The following is a 19,007-nucleotide window of genomic DNA, read 5'->3' as shown; positions in this document are numbered from 1 at the left end:
TATGAACTGTCATATATTAATGGCATTAATAAACTTCATTAATGGTTTCCACACTGCCTGACATGGCTTAAGGTCAGTAGTCCATTCTCTTGGTTTTTCTATGCTATCATAACATCTTACTCTAGTATTAATTTCTGTATAAGTCCAGCAATAAAAACAGTGTCAAAATATCAGCCCTTTACCACATTTATGTCATTTATAATGAGGATCATAAGTGGCAGCTGTACCTCTCAGCTCTGTTCCCAAGTCTTTTCATTCTGGAAGTGAATGAAACAGCTTCTATCTAAGACATGATATTTTCTCCTGGAAGAATACTGAAATAACAGAAATACTGAGCCAGACCATGCACTCATATTAAAGTTTATGGTTTGACATAATAAACATCACACTCACTCACATTCCATTGGTCAAAGCATACTGCATGGTAAAGCTCAAAATCAATGAGTGAAGGGAATATTGCCCTCCCACTGAACACCTGAGTAAGTCATATGATGATAGGTGGGAATGTATAAATCTATCATGAGGAAGAAGAAATAGTTGGGACAGCAATCTATTCTATTACCGCTTCCCCCACTGTTATCTCTCTTTACATTCCTTGACATTTTATATGCTTTAATACTACAAACGTTTGTTTCAGGTTAGTAAATGTTGGCTTTCCAAATAGATAGTGACTATGTTGATGTTAATGCTGTATCTACCATTAATTTGGTATATTTTTGAGAATACAACAGTAATTAATTGGTTGAGAGGCCATATCAGTGTTAGACCATCCCATGTTTGTGGACAAGTCCAATCCACCTCCAGAATTTCTGCTTACTTGTGTGGCGGGGCACCGGTTATTTCTCTATTATTCAGATTCTTAAAATACCAGATTCATTCTATGCTTATCAGTTTCACATTGATGGAAGGCAAATAACTATAAACATGTAGCTGAATATGACTGAAAAAACAAAAACAAAAACATAAAAAGAAAAGAACAATAAACACTCTTGCTGACTGATCTCACTCTAAGTCAGAACTGACTGCATGGGATCCCTTAATGCTATGCTGCAATCCAACTATATTCCCCTAGTCCATTTAACTTCCCACCCACCAGCAACTACAATACAACTTCTCCTCTGTCCTCAAACATGATCTTCTATACCGCATAAGTAATAACAGTACTAGAAAAAACATCGTGTTAACTCATTAAAGTTAGATATCTACCACAGTCTGCGATCGTTGTTTCTGTAATTATTTAATATGTTTGGGACACAGATATGTGAAAGTTAGAACACACTCTCTTCAGCCTCTTCTTTTATTTTCTGACTTGATTTAAGCATTGGATTTTTGTTTTCCAAACTTAAAATAGCTACTACTTGTTTAGTGTTTTTGGAGTGTCATTATTTATAGGTGATATCTCATTTAATTCCCAAAGTCATGCTGTTAGGTGGTATTATTATCACTTTTCCGGTTAAAAAATGATGGGAAAGGGATTAAATACTTATCTCAAATCACATAGTCAGTAGTAGGTGTAGGGTTTGGACAGGGGTTGATGGTGGATTACAGAGACCACGGATCTCACCACTGCATATCTCCCATCCCATAAAATATTGGAAGGAGTTTGACCAATTTTCTTAACAAGCAAGAGAAATAAGAAAAGTCATATTGCTTCCTGAGGTTCCAAAACTAAAAGCTGTTTAGCTGAATTTCACCCAGGAAAAAACACTACTCTTAGACCAGAGTTCATTTAACAGGGTTTGTACATGTGCTGGGGATACACAGAAAAAGGATGTATTGTGTTGTGTTATTCTTGGTAGTCCATTAATTGTTATATTAACTCCAATAACATTTTGAATAATGATGTATCCATTTGGAAGTTTAGATATACCTTGTTTTACTGCAATATTGCCGCTTCTTATTCGACTTCAATTTATCATGGGTCTTTTATTATAAAATATCAAATAGTCATTCTAAGCAACATCACTGAATTGTAGTGAGAATTTAGGAAAACCATAATGTGTGAGGGCCTTTATCACATTGCCCATTCTGTGCTTTAGTTGAGTTTGGGATATGCTGGCTAGGTTAAGCTCTGTGATTAAACTGCCTCCTAAGGATTAACAAATGGATTTCTGGGCAAGCATAACTCCTTAATTATTATCAAATGCTTAATAATTTTCTAAGCTGGTATGTAACTACTCCCCCAAATTTGCAAGCACAGATCTCCACGGAATATAGAACGCAGAGACTCAAAACCATCTGACAGAATGGTGGTAGCAATAGAAAGCCATAAAACACAGATTATAGGAAAAGATAATGAGCACCTTAGAGAAAAATGTGCCTATTAATGTGCATCCACCCTGGTGCGGTGGGTAAGACTCAGCAGACGTTCTACGTGATAGAACTGAACAGCCATTTGGGGTAGAATGTAAAGGTGCTCATTATTCTGTCAACGTTCTCATCTCGGGCATCTTGGAAACAACAAAACTGGGCAATAAGATAAAAAGAATGTGTCACTGTGGAGGGGGCAAACAATTCTGCTCTGTAACATCTTTTTACAAGAGTCAAACATGCTGAAGGGAATCTATTTTCCTGTCTTCCAGAGGAAGAAATAAAAGTTGGGGATACAGAAGTAGGCAGAAATAATCATGAAGTCGGAGGGGTGACCGCAGAAGGAATAATTTCCCTAAGGTTGTCAGAGGTCAACTGACAATAAAGAGTTTGCTCAAGGAAAGCACTGTTTACACAGCAGACCACTTCAGGTGGACTGATGTAGAATAGAAGTGATACAGACAAATAAAGCAATGGCATGGTAAGAGAATAAGAAGGTTAGAGAACTGCAGGCCATCAAGATATATAGATTTTTTGTGAGATAGTTCCAGTGGATTCCTAGAGTCACAAGCTGAGTAGTAGCCTTAGGCTTTTAGTTTTGGTGGGTGATGGCTAGTGATGAAAGAAATTGAAGGAAAACTGGTAAACTGCTTCTCCTATGATTTTTAAGCGAATAGGTTATAGGGAACATTCTGTTATGCTGACTAAAATATCTGGTAAATACTGTTATCATCAAATACTGGTTTCTTCCCTGATAATTCTATAATCCATCTGTATAAGTAGGGAAATGGTTTTAGTGTACAAATTTTTATTAAGACAGTAGTTATTACACTGAAGGAGGCTGTATTTTTAGGTGAGTCAGAAACGAATTTTGGTTGTTTAATGTAACCTCTACTTTTTTTCCCCATTAAAACTCTATAGTTCCATCCAACTGGCCAAACTAATTCAATTTCCATGATAGTTTTGTGAAGCCCTCTCTGCTTCTGGTTACTTCGAACGCACTAAAAATTGTTATCTTTCTACCTTTTTTGTTGCAAGTACACTTGTCCTAGAAAGTGAATTTAGGGATTATTATGCTTTTTCCATTACAGTCTGTTTGTGTAAACCTTTCTACATTGTCAAAATAGAGACTTTACTGAAGGAAAGTGAAATAGAAAAACACTGAAAAAATAAAGTCGATGGATTAGCTATTTCCCACCAGAAATTTTTTATTCTCTTATGTTTGGTAGTTTCTTATCTCAGTGGACTCTACTTTTTGTCAATTACCTGAGGGGTACTTCTCTGCAAATACTTTCAATTCTATAGACTGTTCTGGCAGACCTCTCTGTTCCCTTTGGTGCTTTATCTCTGGATTATATCAAATGCTTTCAAGAGAACTATTTTTGCAGCCAACTCTCAGAACCTGAGCACTGTTTTAGATCTTTTTTCCTTTTTCTTTTCTTTTTTTTGAAATAGCTAAGGATCCCAAGATACCTATTTTATATTTATTTGTTTGTTTGTTTGTTTGTTTGTATTTATTTATTTATTTTCCAAGATACCTATTTTAATAGTAAACACTATTTTTACAGGTAGGTAACTCTATTTGATTCATTCATGATAAGAAAAAGTTTATGTAAATTTTATTTATATTAATTTGTATTCTTAAAAAATTTTATAGGGTGACACAGATATATAGATAGACATATGAGAGATAGAAAGATAGATAGATAGATAGATAGATAGATAGATAGATAGAGTCATATCTTTCATTCATTAATGCTGACTAAATGTTTAAAGCTACTGTTAAAAATTAGTAATATTTAAAAATATGTATTTCTGTTAAATAATGTTCTTAATCTGGTGTCTTCAGTCATTCAAAAGCTTCATGGACAGAAAATCAAGGAATACATAAAATTAGATGGAAAACATCAATTATATATTTGTTTTCAACAGTCTCCAACAGAAATTTAGCTTGGCCCCCCCCCCAAATTATGAGTGTGGTTAGCAAATCACACCAGCACTTGCAGTATACACTATCCCCACTTATAATGGTTCAATGTACAATATTTCGACTTTACAATGTTGTGAAAGCAATACACACTCTAAAAACTGCACTTTGAATTTTGAATTTTGATCTTTCCCTGAGCTAGAAATATGTGGTAGATAACTCTCTCGTGATGTTGGGAAGTGGCCGTGAACCACAGCTCTGTCAGGCATGAGATCATGAAAAAGAAATGATACTCTACAGCCTAGTAGTAAGTGAATTTTGGACTTACAATATTTTCAACTTATGATGGGTTTATTCAGATCTGCAACCTCATTGTAAGTCAAGGAGTATCTGTACTTTGTTATCAATATAAATCAATCATACATATTTTTCTTTCCTTAACCCATTAGAGATATAGTATATGTGTTTAATTTTATATTCATCAGTATTTTGTAATCATGATTAGATTTCTCCTTGCTGAAATATATTAATGTATTTAATAAGCCATTCATATTAACACACTATACAATTTTAAAATTATTTTATAACCTTATTTCAATAGATTTGTGGTTCTCTTTACTCTTAATAGTTTATTTTAAAGATTTTAAAATATCCTGAGAAGAAAACCAAAGGTGTCATACAACTGCCAAAAGATGCCTTAAAAAAAAAAATTATGAACACTCATGCAGAACTTCAGAAGACTAAGAAATTTTAGATTCTTAATATTCTTTTTAAAATTACATTGTTAATAAAAATCTTCATTTATAGGGTGATTGCAATTAGTGAAGATGTTTCATAGGTATTGTTCATTCAACAAATTTTGAGAGTCTGCCATACGTCTATCATGGTTCTAATAACAGGCACTAAATGGAGTGAACGAAGTAGACATAGATAGACTATAGTTGACTTTGAAATTATGGATTTAAAATTTTATACATATATATTTTATATTTTACTGTAAGAGACAAAAATAAGTAAAATTATAAAACAAATACTACAGTAAAGTTGAAGGACTCACACTAATTGATTGCAACACTTAAAAAGATGCAATAAGTAAGATAGTGTGGTATTAACAAGAAAACTGAAACTTAGATTAATGCAACAGAACAGAGATGCTAGAAGTAGACCCATGTATATATAGTTAACAATTTTACAAAAGCAATTCAAATGGAAAAAGAATAATCTTTTCAACAGATAGTACTAGAAAGATTTGACATGCATATGCAAAAAAAACCCTAATACAATGTAAAACAAGTAACAAAATGGAGCAGACGTTTAAATTTAAAAGTTGAAATTTGTAAATTTCTCGAAGAAACTATAGGACAAAATCTTTTTGCACTTGCATGTATACTATTTCATGTAATTTTACATTGAAATTTCCTACAATCTTATGGTGTTGAACTTTTTTGTACATCTTCATTCATCAATTGTTCAAGTGTTTTTTCATTGTAAATTGGATCATTTTGTGTCATATTATTGAGTTTTGAGAAATTTACATTTTGAATATAGATAATGTGATATGTTTTGTAAATATTATCTTCCAGTCATTGTTTTTTTGTCACACAAAATTGATATGTTGTTTTTATTCTTATTGAAATAAAATACTTTTTCTGTCTTTTGTCACTTCTTTTCTGACCCATGGCATTTAAGAACAAATTGTTTGATTTCTAAATTTTTCAGGGATTTATAGATCTCTGGTTCTTTCTGTTTTTGATCTCTCATTTAATTCATTTGTAGTTAGAGCACTACTTGGTATGCTTTCATTTATTCGGAAATTGTAAATTGTTGAGTCTCAGTTTTTTTGTTTTTGTTTTTTTTGGCCAAGAACACATCTATATTATTGAAAGTGATCTCCATAATTAAAGAAATAATAATGAAATATATAGATATATAGATGTTGGGATGACTGGTGTATAAAAATTAACTAGGTCAAATATTCCCTCTACCCCCACCCCCAATTCACTTTTTCTTACAGCATTCATGTCTCTGTTGAAATGTCCCCATTTATTTTTCCATGCTCTATTCCTATATAGGGCGGGTCATAAAAGAGTCATGTTGATTGCTTTGTCTATTGGTGATACTTTATTTGTGAGTTTCATATTTTGTTCTTGAATCTTGAACTTTCAGTGTAATACAGTAGAAACTGAATTACAGATTCAAGGAAAAAAACTATAATTTTGTATTTCATTTGGCTTTTTACTGTAGTTTAAGTGGGAGTGATGTTCTTTCCATCTTTCTATACACTAGGCAAATGTTGAATTAGGAAACCATTTTGAGCATAGTAGTGACATGATGTGATATATATCTTTGTTAAAAGATAACTTCTGCTGTTGTATGGATACTGTCAAGTAGACACTGAAGAAATAAGTCAGCAGGATATTGCCGTATTTCAGAAAATGGTTGAATACGTGAAAATCTGTCAAATCCATGATATAATTTAAATGAAGAACTGAAAAGATTTTTTCATGGATTAATGTGGGTTGTGTAAGAATGGAGTAAAGAAAATCCCTGGTAAATGTCCTGAGTAATTGGATGGATTGTAATGATATTTACTGAGATAGAAGATAATGGGTAAGGGGCAAGTATTTCCCAGGAGTGGGGGAGAGGGAGAATGAATCATTCATTCACTTATTCACCAAGTACTTGTTAAAATATTGTTTTATTTGTAATGATAGGGGCCTCCTATATAAATAAAAAATACAGTCCTTATCCTTGGAACATGAGGGTTATAGGACTATAAGCAGGAAATCACAATTCAGTGTGACAAATTATGACAGATTAGATTCAGTACACTATGAGAACACTTAGGAAGAACATCAGTATGATTTGACTCTAAATCTTTTTCCTACAAATGATAGGAATCTAACTATAAACACAAAATTGAAAATGCTCACCTAAGCACTAAAATTTAAAATATGAAATCCAAATTAACATTTCACTACTTCATTGTTTCAGTACTTCCTGACTATCTAAAATTTAAACATCTTACTGTTAACACACGTGTCTTTGAGATCTGACCTCTTTTTACTTTTATATTTCAGAACTATAAAGTTAGTATTCCTCCTCTCTCCTCTGTACTTTGTCATATGATATTTTTTCTGGCAGAGTGGTTTCTCCTCCTACAACCCCAATTCCAGGTACTACTGGTCAAATCCTGCTCAACTTTAAATATAGTCAGATACATTGTGACTTCCTCATAGAAGCTTTCTTGCACCACTACAGAAAGAGTTGGTATACCCTCCTTCTTGTCTTCAATTATTTTCATAGCCTAATTTTCTAACCCCCACCTTCTTTGTATTTCACTTGTTGACTTATTTGTCTCTACTTAAAACTCACAGTTCCTTTCATTTTTGAATTCTTAACAGAATGTGATACATATAAGATGGCTCACGATCGTTTCTGCAGTGAATAGAGACATGGATGAAAAAAAAAACAATCCATTCCTGAAACAAACACATTTTTGAAATATCAATTGGAAAAAATCCTTTGGCTCCTAAGCATTTGCTCATTTTTATAAATAAATTACCTATATTACCGGTACTTAATACTATTACCATGGAAGTATTGACTTTAACATGCTTGAAATATTCAGCAATGCTCTAAAGCTATCCTATTATGTCTTCTGTATGAGTGCGAGTGTGTGTGCCTGTGTGTGTGTGTGTTGCCAGGAAAAAGGGTGAAAGTGATGGTAAGTAAGGGACATATGTGTGTACAGAAAAGACTGGAAAATAGAGAACATGAAAATAAGACTCTGAATTTCTTGGGGTAAGGAATATGTCATGATTTGTTTTATCTCGACTCTGACACAAGGAATAGGCAAAGATAAATGATTCTCTAAGCTCACTATTGACTTTCACGTCTTAGTACTCTCACGCCAAAATGTCCTTTCTCCATTATCTATCAACCTATAACTTTCAGCTTGTGTTTTATATTTTTTATATATTACTAGAATAAGACACTATGTAAAAAAATGCAAAATGCTTTGATAGAAATGATGAATTTAGCTTTTTACATGCCATTAATATTCAACTTTGCACTGTTTATAAGATCATCCACAACTTTATTAGTTCATTGAATGTAGAAAATATGTCACCATTTTCTCACACTACCTAGTTTATAGTGTCCAAATACAATTTTTTAAACAAAATCTAATACCATTTTAACACGAGTAAACTATGGCTAAAATTACCTAAGCAAGATTCCACAGAAAATCTAAACCTTTGATTATTTGCATAATCAAGGATAAATAAATAAATTTATATATTAGGATAATTACATATTATATATTTCATATTAGTATAATCAAGGATCAATGTATAATATATATGTATTAATATATTGTATACTAGTATAATCAAGGATACATTATTGCACAATGAAGTAATTTGAAGTTCAACTATAATTCTCCAAAATATTAGTGTCAGAAAGCCTGCCAGATTTTTCTTTTGTCATCGCTTTGTAGTTACCAAACTGAAAAGAGAGATGCTCTCATCAATTAGTGAGAAACTACAGTGTTATATCCTCTAAGGCACTATTGACTTTTCCTGTTAAAATTGATGCTTTGATCTAATTGTTTACCCTGCATCTTAAACAGTAATTGTGAAAATATGAATTGCAAAATACTACAATAATTGCATTTTAGATTGTAATTTTGTATATGTGTCAATTAAACTTGTGGGCCAGCTAAACCATATAAACACCTTTATCTCAATGGAACAAAATAGAAACTTTATAAATCTTTACTGAGAAAGTTCTTCTATATATATTTGATATCTAGAGTTTCCCTATAAGATTTTCTACCAATATCTGTTATTTTCTGTGCTAAGAAACAATGAAGTCTTCAGGGAATTTCAGAATTTGCTTTGATTCCTTGTGGAAAAAAATTCTGTTTGTGGGAGTGGAAGTGAAAGCGAGGGCAAGAGTGTGGTGGAATCCTGCACTGGGTGCAAGAATCCATTTTTAACAATTTTTCTTTTTTTTGTAATTTTACTAACCATTGTCATCCCATACACTTTAATTAATGAAAATAAAAATAAACAAAGTTTATAAATTTATTACACATTTTCAAGTTTTATAAAGCACCCAAATTTCAGAAAACCTGGTCTATGTAATTTCTCATCATTATAATGACTCATAACTTGATAGCAGGGGACAGATTTTGAATTCTTTGTGTGTGTGTGTGTGTGTGTGTGTGTGTGTGTGTGTGTGTGTCTTCTAAAATGAGACAGTTTTCCCTGATTAAAATAAAAGAAAACAAAATGATAATCTGCTGTGTGATTCAGGTAGATGTATTACAGTTTCCCTTTATGCCAAAATTGTCATTTTCTTTGAATTTGGGAATGGATAAGGGAAAATTAAATATTAACAAGCATTTCTTCCTATAGTAAAAGAAAATTACATCAGCTCCTCATTATTTAAAAAGAACTGTTGACTCATTCCCATTCGTGTGCATTATTTTTGCGATAGCTATACACTTTTTTCTTTTCATTATATAGACATATGTAGCAGCATTTTGATATTCATTGGACAAAAATCATGTGTGATAACAGGATTATGTATGTATTTATTTAAAATCATCATTAACAACAACAAACTCTTCCTCAGGGAAATGAAGTTTCCACAGGACATTAAGCTTGTTCATGGTGTTGTACTGCATAGTAAATTTTGTCCCTTTGCTGAATTGAACTGCGATTGAAAGCACCATCTTCAAGATTCTCAATTTTTCAAATTTATGCAGGTGTTGTACTGCATGAGAAAATCTGCATTTAGTATGCAAACTGGAATTGGCAAAGGAGGATGTCTGCTCTCCTGCGAACTTTAAATAAGTCATGTCACAAATTGCATGTCAGACTTATAAAATATTAACACCGGGCGGCACAGACACAAGTCTGTATTACTATTAACCTGGGAAAAGATCTGTCAAAGGTATATATGAACTAAATGAAACAAATACTAAAAAAAAGTGCTAATTTTAAAACCAGGTTTATGAAATATTTTCCTAATGTCTGTATGATCATTGGGAAGATGGCTCAAACAGTAGAGAAAACATGGAAGCTTCTGTGTTCCTAACCAACTCCTCCTACTCTCTGCTTCTCTGTCACCATGGACGGTAAAATCTTCAGACATATGCCTCTCCTGAGATTAAAAAAAAATGGAAAAGGCACAGATAATACGTATTATGCACTATTATATCAGCCTTCCTTCTTCCTTTTTCTTTGCCCAGATACTGAAGCTTGTTTTTGAACAAAATTGGTTAATGGGACTTAAACACTATTGTGTTTATGATGGTGAGGCTGACTTTTTGAAGGAGCTGCTGATTATAGTTCAAGAAAAATTAGTTTAGAGAATAAACCATATAGTGGCAATTAGTTTTTATTTTTGTTTGTTTATTTTCTGTAATGCAAAGGATATGTTACCAGGAAATGACTGATAACTATAAAGAGCGTAACTCAGTGTCTAGACCCATTTTGCTTTCTTTGCTAATTAGTACAAAAAGAGGGAAAGAGTGAAGATATAAGGACTTTAGTTTTATTGACAGCAACTGATATGCAGGAGAGAGACTGAGAACAAGGAGGAAGAGAGAAGGGGATAGAGAAAGGGAGGGAAGGTAGAAAAGGGTTGGAGGGGAGGTGTATTAAGTGTCAGCTTTATAATTTAAACTATGATCAAGCTAGCTTATTAACAGTCTCGATTTTGTAAAATGGATAGATAGATACACACATACTACATAGACAGATATAGAGTTAAGTAAGCAATAAAAAAACCTCTTTATAATTGATTTATTGATAACCTACTATGCTATTAGTACTAGGGTAGATATTACAGTAGATAGAAAAGTAAGATATAATTTCTCACTTGAAGGGAAATATAATCTTATCAGGAAGGCAAGCTGTATTTGTAGGTTCTAAATTGAATAAATGATGGGACATTCTAGAACACTAGGCCTAGAATTTTGAACTTGATTGTGAATAGAAGGGTGATCCACTAACTTTTTTGTACAGGTTTTGGGCATTGATATGATTCATTTTAGGAAAAGGAATCTATCAACATTGATTTCTAAATGTGAGGACCATTTTGCATTCAGATTTTACTGAAATATTGTAATACAGCTGATACTGCCAGTCATTTGCTCTTTGAAATGCTCATATCTCTTTGTTGCCTAGGATTGTCTGGTTCTCCTCAAATCTTTCTAAGCATTCTTTCATATTCACCTTTTTGAGTTTATATTTTTATTTGCAAGGTTGATATATCTTTGCAATGTTAATGTTACACTGCATTCTTCCCTCAAATAAAGAGTCTTCTTATTAATCTTGCTTTCCATGAGTGATCAAATAGAATTACCTGAACTCAAATACTATCTAAGTGATGGTGCCTCCCAACTACTTCCCTGGCCTACCTCCTTTAAGCTTCAGACTCAGGTATTGACTGTGCATTCACATCTTCACTTGAATGCCATAAAAGTGTTACTGTGTTCAGTACCAAATTCCTCTTTCTCAGACAACGGACATTCATTGTTTCTTGATGACCCACCATCAATTTGCCCTTCTTGACAGCACGTCAGTTTTATTTTGGAGAAATACTTCTCTTTGAGTGTATTCTTGTCAGTCCAGCGGCTCTGCCCTCTTGCTACAGAAGCCAAAGAAATTTTTGGAGAACACAAAATGCTGTTTTTGCCAGATCCTTTCTGTCACCATTCTGTGTGGTCTTAGGGTGAGCACATGGATGGAACCACAGACAACTGGATTCTCTCTTTTGAAAGTTGTAATGGAATGATTGAAAACTCAAAGTCTACTTATTACAACGCAAACACCCTTCTTGCATGATTGAGTAGTTCTGTGAGCCTTAGTTTCTTTCCTGGGTTCTGTCCTATTTTTGTGGTTACTATTCTAAATAATGACCACATATATCTCCTGTATTAGTTACTTGTTGCTGTGTAAAAAATTAATACAAAATATAGCAGTTCAATATGACAAATTTTTCTTGCCTCGTAATTTCTGTGGCTCATGGATCTGAGAGTGGCTTAGCTGGATGCCTCTGGCACAAGGATTTTTGTAATCATCCTATTGGTGGGCTTCCAGTAATCATTAGGCTCTGCTGGGGAAGGTGAATCCAATTCCAAGCTCTTTCATGTGATAGTTGGCAGGCCTCAGAACTCCTGCTTCCAAGTTTTCTCCATAGGACTCTACACAGGGTCTTCTCATAACATGGCAACCAGTCTTCACCAGGGTGGGTGATCCAAGAGGGACCAAGAGAGAGCATCCAGGGTTGAAGCCATAGTCTTTCTATAGCCTGATCTCTGAGATGACATCCCATCATTTCTGCCTTATCTTTTTATTACAAGTGAGTTACAAAATCCAGCCCACACTAAAGGGGAGGAGGTGATGCAAAGGTTTTAACTCCAGTGGGAGGAGATCATCAGGAGCGTCTTAAAGACTGCCTACCCTTAGTTTCAATACATTTTCTGTCCATTTAAGATAAGCAGGGCTGCCTTCTGTTTCTTGTAGCCCTATGCATCTAATTGGTAAGCTACATCAGCATTACCCTTCTCCTGTACTGCTATATATTTTGATGCCACTATGAGATACCCAGGACCCAACGTGAAAATCTCAGATTAATGTTTGTCACTTTATTCTCCCTCATTTCCACATCAAATGTATTCCTGCATTCCAATTCATATCTTTCCATTCATTTTCCAAACTGCTTTAGTTGACAGAAATCATCACAACCCGATTTCTCCCCTGTTACCTTAATCTTTGCTACTAGAATTTATTCTTTTGTTTCTGCTTTGTAGTTTCTTGAACACCTTACAATGTGCTAATTTTGTTGTTATTCATGTGTTTTTCTGTGACAGAAAGTTTTTTCTCAATCCCCCCCCCCCCGTATCACAATCCCAGTACATGTTTTTAGACCCATCTTCCTGGGCAACTTACCTAGAAAACCACCTTTTATTTCCCAAGTCTGAGTACAGTATTTTCATCATGAACCCACAATGCTATGTGAATATCTCTGTCATTGTACGTCTCACATCTTAATAAAATGAATTCATAAGTGTCTGTCTTTCCCATAAGACTGGATAGCAACTTTACTTTTTGTATTAATTTTGAGTTCTTCTTTTTTTGAACATGCCTCTCTTATACAAGATTATCAAAAATTATAAATTGTAAAGAAATTCTATATCAACACTCTAAATGATTCAATATAGTTATGTACTTATATTGAATCACAACTAAAATTAATATTTTATTAGAGAAAAATCATTGAAAATGTCACTGTGTTAAGTGTAGAGAACACACTGAATTGTCAATTTATGAATTCAGGAGTCTACCAGGAAATAAAAATGGAGCATTAAAGCAATTACAGATAAAGGTTGTCATAATTACAAACTCTTTCCTATAAAGTAGTTTTATATGGATTGCCACAAGTTTTTAGTGTTGGTGGAGATCTAAATATTAGCAGAGGTTCATAGAGCAAAATGAAGAACTTGCAAATTTTGATGGTTAGAGATTAAGTTGACATTCAATGTGTAAAATATTTTCAAAAGCCAAATTTTAGAAATGATTCATGCCAGCAAAACACAGACACAAAACAGAGACAGAGGAGTGTGTAATACTGAAATGTATTTCATTAATAGACATTATGAGATCTATAAAGTATAAATTCCAAGTGATACAAGTTATGAGACTTGACTTTTCTGTTTTCCTTTAATTTAAAACAACTATTTTTTTCCAGACTATCCACATTTGTTCTTTTCTACCAAGAAGTAATGGTCTTAGTTTCAATCAAAGTATAAGACACTAGGAAATCATACTTTAGTGGCACCATTTATAAGGGCTAGCTAGCTTTCTGTCAACATTTTGGGAATTGTTTTTTGTGCTTTGTAGTATTTACTTAAACACATCTCACTGAGGAAAAAAATATTTTCATATTAAAATATGAAAGTCAAATTTACTTAATCAGAGTAAAATATTTTATTGGTATACATATTTAGACCATCATTTTTAAAAACTTATCTGCAAATAAAAATTTCATATTTTATATCTAACCCCTCTTTTTTAAATTGTAAAATAAGAAATGATACCTGATCACTGCCAATAGATTGCTTCAGCATCCTTTGTGGAAGTAACATTCAAGCCCATACAATCTTTTTTTTCAGTTTAATATTTTAAATATCTATACTAATATTTATTTCATTAGGAATGTTTATAATGTCCACAAATGGTCATAGACTCTTCTCATCATCGAGCATTTATTATTAAAAAAAGAATCACATTGATGTTTAGTCTATATTTATACAGATTTCAAAATCTGAGTCGTAAAGGAGCTGTGTCCTTAGATTTGAAAATGTAATTTAATATATTTTGGAATAAATTTGAACTTCCTAGCCACTACTTATTGTCATCACTTGAAACATTGGCTATTTTTACTGGAATCTACAGCATAAAAATGAATAACCCTTGTATTCTGAGAATTTCCTATTTTACCTTTGAAACTGATAATGTTATTCAACTATGCATTTGGATTTTTGCACTATTTGACATATTTTTCCCAGAGTTATAAAAAGGTGCTTTTTGTATAATGAGACTTTAATATCCATTTAAAAACCCAAAGAGATAATAATCTTTAGATAGGTGAATAGCTCAGGGTTATTTATACCTTCGAGAAAATCCAGTACACTTATATTTGTGTCTGTTAACTGATTTCCAGCTTAATAGTCTGTTGTTATTAAACCATCTTTAATAACTTCCAGGCTAGATATTTGCCTCAGAGGAGCTATAAACGAAACTGGCTTCAACACCTTTATTCAAATTATGATGCTAATTTTTAAAGTACATAAAAATAATGTTGACAAGGTTTTCTGTTTAAAGTAACATTTTGGAGAAAACAGGGAAAAATAATTTTATATAAATTTGACCCTTTATGCCTAAAAAGCTCATTAGATCTGCTGGATCAAGACAAACTCAATTTTGGTAGAAGTTGTGTAACAGATATTATAAGACATGTATTCTGAAAAATTTCTATATGTATGAAAACATGTTTTAATTAAGCTAATTTGAAACATCTTAAAATCTTTCAACACGTATGTTAGAACTTCCTTAACTGTTTCTCACTAACCTTTTTCTCTTCACCTTCTTTCTTCTTCTTTATGATTCTTACATTCCAAAATTCTGAGCTTTCAGTGTTGTTCAACATGCCATGTCCTTTTTTCTGTCCTTACACTTTACTACACTAATCCCTGTGACTTGAACATTTTGTTTTCAGTTGACCTTTTCTCACTGATAATTCAACTTTTAATACTTATAAAATGTAGTTTTGTACCTTTTCTGGTTGCCCTAGATTTGACAACTAGGATTCAAGGATAAAGAGATACTGAATGCTCCATCTCCCAAAGGATCATCGAAGCATTGTAACGATTAGTCATCAACATTTCTGAGAAGTTATTAAAAGATGGTTACACTGGGTTTATTTCCCCACAGCCATCATCACCCCAGCTTCTCACACATCTTTCTGTGTATGTATAGACTACAGAGGAGAATACATGGAGACTCATGTTGCCTGTGGATTTCTGAGATAGTGAGGTATCTACTGACAGGGCATACTGGGATCTTGGTCCCTGGTAAGAAGTTTGAAAAATTAGGAAATTACCAGTTTAACCAAGTTGAAGAGAGTATGAAGGGAGTGATCATAGGAGAGCTTGATATATACTACCTGTTTGGAGGGATTCATATGACCACAGATCCTGGTGCCTGCTTCTTTACTGGAGAAATCTGAGGGGGAAATATTGATTTAAGTAGCCCATAGCATCAGAATGGGAAAGGATGACCCTCAAACCCTGAGTTACCAACAGCCAGTAAGAAGAAGTAGTAGAAGACTTCAGAAGTCTGTGAATTTTACTATTTTAGAAAATACTCAATAATATTTTTCCTGTGGTTGTGGTGTTGTTTATGAATATTTTTTTCTGAAAATATCCAAGACTATTTCAAAAGTATATTTTGTGAATTTAGTCTTCACATATATTTTTTCCTGAACATAGGCAAAAGTGTATTCAATTAATATAGTCTAATTATATTGTAAACAAATACAGCCAAAATATATTGCTATAGTCTAATAATGTATTTATTAATTGCGTATGTTGAATTTGTGTAGAATAATATATTTATTGAGTTTGATACTTTTATGAATATATATTTTTTTGTCTCTGAACTCAGGAGCAGGAGGAGAACTGGGTTAGAGACAAATTAACAATACTAAAAATGCTGCGATGAAAAAAACAGACACGGGAAACCGAATACTGGACATTGAGAAAGGAGAGGTAGTCCTCATCTAGTGGAAAGAGCCTAGCTTCAGAAAGTGACAGAACTCAATACTCACCTATTATCTAACTTTGTGACTTAGTGGTATTATTTTCTTTCTTAGAGTTTTAGTTACCTAAGAAAATTGGACCATTAATTCAACCCTAACAAGAGACATTTGGCACATGGTTGGTGCACAAATCTTTGTTTTTTTTTTTTTTTCTCTTTCATTAATACAAACTTTCCTGACATACTTCCTTTCTGTCAATCAGTTTTGTTTTGTTTTGTTTTTTCCTCCCCTTTTCTCTTTGCTTATATCACAAATAGCATCATCATGTTGCATTCTAATTAATAACCAAACATTATTTTCTGTTACTCTCTCATAACCTTGACTGTCAAAGTACCTTCATTATTTTAGAATCCCCACTTCCCAGGGGTTCCTGTTATATATTAATTCAATTCAAATTTCCAAACTAAATTTTTGTCTGCTTGCTGAGTTCTAGGCACTTGGTGACAAAGAACCCAAAAGGAAAACTAGCTCTTATAGAGTGAAGGATACAAGAAATCTACAGGAAACCTCAATAGAATATTGCCATATGCTTAAGGAATCTGGTTGTTCAGAAGGCTTGTTCAGACAAGTGGTGACAGCTCCATTTCAGGATGCAGCATGCACATTGCTTGTATTTCTTGTAGAACTAGTGCACATTCTGAACCATCAATGTAAGTAGGGATCATACAGCTGAAAGAACAAACCGATATTTTAGGTCAGGGGTCCTCAATCATTTTTTATAAAGAAAGGGCCAGACAGTTAATATCTTAGGCTTTGGGGGCTCTAAGGTCTCTGTGGCAGCAACTCAACTCCACCATTGCAGTGTGAAAGAAGACATAGACAACACACAGGAAATGGGTTTGGCTATGTTCCAATAAAACTACAAGGACAGTCAAAGCACTAACCATTGTTTTAGGCAAAAACGTAGCATATAAATGTAGATAAAAGTGGTTTGCAGAGAATCTCGAAACAGTTGGCTATTAATCTGAACAATCCCAGTGAGTGTGTGTGGGGGGAGGGCAGTACTGTAGGGAGTGGTGTTTATAAATCACGTCTAATTCTCCAACTCCACTGGGTGTCCTGAATTTAAATCAGTTCTGACACTATTTATCTGGGGATAGCATCAGATCCCACAGGTGAAAGATTCAGTCTTGCAATATTGCTTCCTGTTTCAGTTGCCAGTTGCAAGCCCTGGCTGTCACCTGTGCTTCCGATCCACTGGCTGCAGGTTGGAGGGTCACAAGATGTCAACGCTGGGTTTGCTAAAGTGACTCACAGAACTCAGAGATACATTTTACTTACAAGATCACTAGTTTATTATAAAAGATATAACTCAGGAGCAGCCAGATGAAAGAGGTGCTTAGAGTAAGATCCCAAACACAGGAGCTTCTGCCCTCATGTAGTTTGGGGTCCAGCATGGTGGCATATGGAAATGTTCAGGTTCACCAACTTGGAAGTCCTTCAGACCCCCTCCTTTAGGGGTTTTCATGGAGGCTTTATTACACAGATATGTTGATCAAATCACTGGCCATTGGTTATTGATTTAACCATCAGCCTTTTTCTCCTCCCCTAAAATCAGGGGATAACTAAAAGTTCCACTACTTTAGTCATTGTTGGTTCCTTCAGCAACCAACTCCTAACCTTAAGTGTTTTCCAAAGTCACCTCATTATTGTAAACTCAGTCATGATTGTAAGGGTCCTTGTTAAAAATAACAAGACATTCATTTCACCTTTATGGCTTTGAAACTATTTCAGGAACTGAGGACAAGAGAACAGATATACAAAAGTTGTTTTCATGGCTATTACTGCTCAGGAAATTCCAAGAATTTTGCGATCTGTGGGACAGGATTAGTGGATGGAGAACAAATATATATATATGAAATGTATATTTTGGTCATCTGAATGACCAAATATATATTTCTTATATATCTGTATATTTTAACTAGAGCTAATTATTCTAGAGGTAAGGAATTCAGGAATAGAGCAAACAGGATTGCGTGTGTGTGTGGCACTCAATGACTTCATTGTTGAAAATGTTATTTTTATGCCAATTAAATAAACAGAAACAAATTAATGACTAAATTTATGTTGTTCAATAGAAAAAAGTTAATTGGCCTGCTATTTTTTTTTTCCTGAACTGCATACTTGATTTTTATGTGACTATTGCTTCCTCAAATACGAATTAAGGGTGGGGTACGTTCTGAAGAAATTAGACTTCACTTGGGGCAATGTCAAAGTCGAGTTATTAGTCTGTCCCCTTGCAAAGATAAATGTTACATCACATCTGAAATAAGACATTTTTCTCTCTGAGAGAAAGAGAGAGAGAGACAGAGCGAGAGTGAGAGAGAGAGAGAGAGAGAGGGAGAGAGAGAAAGCACTATGGGGAATAAGT

The sequence above is a fragment of the Rhinolophus ferrumequinum genome, chromosome 2 (genome assembly GCF_004115265.2).
Source record: "Rhinolophus ferrumequinum isolate MPI-CBG mRhiFer1 chromosome 2, mRhiFer1_v1.p, whole genome shotgun sequence".
Lineage (NCBI taxonomy): Eukaryota > Metazoa > Chordata > Mammalia > Chiroptera > Rhinolophidae > Rhinolophus > Rhinolophus ferrumequinum.
Note: the sequence above shows the minus strand (reverse complement) of the source record.